The following is a 4447-nucleotide window of genomic DNA, read 5'->3' as shown; positions in this document are numbered from 1 at the left end:
ATTATGTCTTTTAAAACATGTACAGATTTTCAAACCAATTATTTTTGAAATTTTATCTCTAATGTACAATGATTAATGTATATATGATTGTGTATTTTAAAACATGTTTATTTTTTTAAACCAACTATATTTAAAAAAATCATTTTGTAGGTTTAATATTCAATACTTAACGTGGAGTTGTCTGTCAATCTTTCATTTATTTTACAAATGGGAAATATATATGATGTTTCTTAACTTGAATTTTTTTATATTGTTTGTTTATTCAAACTAAATCACTTCCTTTTTATTTATTTAAATGACTCTCGATAGTAATTTGTATTTATTCCAATTTATTTATGTGTTTCTATTTGTAATATCTATTGCACCTTACATTATCCTAACTTCTAATAAATTTGTAAACTAATTCCTATTTCCAATATTTGATTTATTTAATTTGGACATTATTGTATTTCTTAAATACCTTTTGTTTACACTTAAATATGTGATTCGATTTAAATATTTTACTTCTAGATGTGACCATGTAGATTATTTATTCAATATTAAAATATGAAATTAATTATTTGATTCATTGTTAAAAGATTAAATTCATGCTTACTATTTATAATTCATATTAGAAAACAAAAAAATGTTATGATAATTAGGACAAAGAATAATTAGTGCACAAAAATATTTGTCCTTATCAATAATCAAAGATTGGAAAAAATCTCAACAATTTTCTCCTCCATAATTAACATTTTTATTAGTTTTTTTAGGTCATTACAAATCCTCAACAACAAATTCAAATAATTGATTTCAAGTAGTGATTTAGAAGTCAATGCTTCATTACCATCGATTGGCACAAATGTGTTTGTGAAATGGAGTGGGTTTAATGAAATAGACATCCAAAATTTTGCACATTCTCTTTCGCTTAATTGTAGTCAGACTGTTGAACAAGTAGAAGTAACAAGATCTTGTACATGTGATATCAAAGAGTTTGAATTCAGGGAAATGGAATAAATTGTAATTAAGTTTCATGTAACATGCATGGAATTATTTGGATTTGGTAGTTTCCTACGGGAAATGTATTGTGATGATTATCATTGAGAGGGCAATGCTCCTATTATCCGTTGTGCATTTCAAAACCATATGAATCATACGTAGTATGGTATTATTGTAGTTCCCTATGTGGTTTACCAAGAACTGAACTTGTATGACCCCTTTCACATAAATAAATTGTTGGAAGTTGTTTAACTTATTTCATCAAAGTCTTACATTGTTTTCTCTTATGTTTCATCAAGAGATGTTATAAGTTAACTTTATATAACTTTTTTTTAGTCATAATACAAGTTTCTCAATCTATACTTTAAACCCTTTCACATTAAATTTCTCGCTTTAACCCTATGTTGTGTGCAATAGAATGAGACATTTCAGTTGTTTCTATAATATGGATGATTTAAATAACACACCCATTATTTATTCTAACTAAACTCAAACAAATATTGTAATTAATTTTTTCAATCATAATACAAGTTTAATGATCTATACTTTACACCCTTTCACTTTAAAGTTATCACTTTAATCTTATTTTGGTGTGTAGTAAAAATAAAAATTTGAGTTTCTTTTATAATATGGATGATTTGAATTATAAACCCATCATTTATTCTAATTCTCAAGCTTATTCAATAACTGAATGTCAATTATTGTGATTGAAGAGTTCATTTAATTTATGAAAAATGTTGAAGTTTCCTACCTTAATAGTTTAAAGCTACCTTTAACCAAGTCTCCTATTTTATTGTGATATTATTTTCACTATCTTTGGAACTTTTTCTTTAACCATGAGATCAACTTTATCTCAACCAAAAAATTCCAGCATATAATTCCAAAATAATTGTTGGGTACATGTATGTCTTTCTATATTTACATCATCTTTACCATTGCAACTTAAATTTTTCCAATTGCCTTAGATAATCATTAATTGTAAGAAAATATTTTATGTTACATATGCATTTAAGCATTCTTGTAAGTAATGAATTTTTTTCTAGATTACGCTTATGTCTATCATATTTATTAATATGGCTATAAATTTGTCATGATTACTCTATCCATTTTATAGAAAAATAAAGTTGTCCTGGTTACTTTTAGGGAAGGACGATATCAAGGATTTCTTTATCGCTACTTATGAAGTTGACCGTTGTAATTCAAAATTTGGGGCCAAAATGCTTGGATAGGTCCATTAGGTGCTATAGTCAAAGGAAAGGGGCTCTAGACACCCTTTTAGAAAAAAATGTAGGCTAGAAGAGAGGTCGTGAGAAGGGGATTCCACCTAGTTTTTGGAAAAGGTCCCTAAACTAAGCACAATCGGCTATTAACTAGATATAACCACCAAAGTGGGTCTAATGTGAGCGATAAAAAAGGTGTACAATCTACTACACTACACTATCAAGTGACTCATCCCCATCAATCAATTGAATAAATAAATTAAGAATTCAATATTTTATGAGTAATGTTTCACTTATTTGCCTTGACCTAATAAAACAAGAAAAAAAAAACTTGTTTGGATTACACAATGTGTAGGCCTGTGAAGTTCAATTGATGGAAGAAACACTAAATGATCTGCGTACAACTTATGAAAATTTGGTTTTCTAAATTACACTTTCCTATGAGAAAATCATGCTGATGAGTAGTATGGAAAAGGAAGTTCTCCTTACATTGAACTTGTGTTTAAGATTTACTTGAATAACATGTAACAAACTTATGCTTCAAAACTATGTATATAGTATATAATATTATAATAGTTTTAAGGTTTCCATTTAGCATGGATAGTTGTAGCTACAATTGTTTTTGATGAAGATAAACTGGTTTTATAGGGACCTGAAACCCAGAGTATTACAGACCAAGGCCAGCAGCCAATTAGACAGTAAAACTAAGACAAACAGGGGACAAACCCCACACAGATCGAAAGCCAAAAAACCAAAATAGCTGAACCAACAAATAGGGAAAAGCAATCAACTAAGAGAGTGCATCAATTCAGTTTTTTTCTGAATAATCCTCTTATTAATTTTTTCCAAATCCTCCATGATGAATCTGGAGGTTCCGGAGTCCTGGCTTTGGCTCCTTGTTCTAGTGCAAGGACCTGAGAAAGTCTTCCCACCAACAACACTCTATCCACCCTCTAAGGCATTCTTTTTTCTACTTTTCCCCCAAGGGAGGGTCACTGGCGATGGTCCTGGTTCTATAATCAGTCATCATGAAATTAATTTTTTTCAAACCATCAGCACTATTGTTCATCACCTGACTACTGATTTCCACCAGATTGTTTAGGTTTTCCTTGATCTCACCCACATCCTCTTCTAGCTTCTCAAGTTTGCGCTCATGGTCAACCTTCATAGTTTCCACATCCTGATAAATTTTCCGGATCATACTCATGATCTTCTCAGTTTTACTGGGCCCACAGAATTTTGTGAAAGTCTCGACAATTCCTTTAATCCCATCTTTTAGGGATCCAATATCCTTATCCACCCACTTCCATTAGTTCTCCCGACTTCTGGTAGTCTCCAAAAGCAGATTTCCCAGCACCCTCTCCTCCTTTTTATCACTTTTATTTTCCTTATTCACAAACCCCTATTTTTCATCATCCACATTGATAGGGATGTCCAACCTAATCTCGTGGTCTAGGACCTTGGATTCACTATATTTGGTTAATATTGTTATCTTTTTGGTGGGTGGTTCCAGGTCTTGCATTTTCCTGCTACCAGATTTGAACTTACTTTCTGCTCCCCTTCTTTCTTTGGTCTATACTCAGGGTCCTTCGTATCCTTGATATCACGCCAATCCATGGCAGTACCACTATCATCCTCATCCATCTTCGTGTCAGAGACCAACTGCACATCAGGGTTAGAGGAGGAAATGTGGGTTCTATCCTTGGGGGAGGGTTTCACTTCATGATCTTGGGCGTATTCCATAATCAACAAGATAAGGCCTTCATGAATCACAGGGTTATCCTTGTTTTCAAAATGTTTAACTAAACTATTCTCCAAGGATGAAACCAAATAAAAAGGTATGGAAATAAATCTACGATGCCTAAAATGATTTAAGATATTAAAATGGTGTGATAAAATGCTAGCATATCTACCATCCAAGGTGATGTACCTCATGATGAATTATGTCATATTAGCCTAGAGGGAGATCATCTCTTTCCTATTATAGCCACCATCTGCCATTTTCGTAACCCTTTGTCTTTCCTTTTCCTTATCATAAAAGGATCAATAGCCTCCTCACCCAACTTCTTGTCTCTATAGAATTTTATGCCTTTCATATCCAGACCAGTAACAGTGGCAGCCAGGTTTTCATTGACTTGAAACTCCGCACCAAAGACAGACAGCACACCCTTCTTCCAACCTTTAACAAAGCTTTCTGTAACAATGGCAGAATGACCATGCAGTCTCTCCAAAAAGGGCACCATCCCACT

The sequence above is a fragment of the Cryptomeria japonica genome, unplaced genomic scaffold (genome assembly GCF_030272615.1).
Source record: "Cryptomeria japonica unplaced genomic scaffold, Sugi_1.0 HiC_scaffold_28, whole genome shotgun sequence".
Classification (NCBI taxonomy): Eukaryota; Viridiplantae; Streptophyta; class Pinopsida; order Cupressales; family Cupressaceae; genus Cryptomeria; species Cryptomeria japonica.
The sequence above is the reverse complement of the archived record's forward strand: the minus strand, read 5'-3'. Positions refer to the sequence as shown.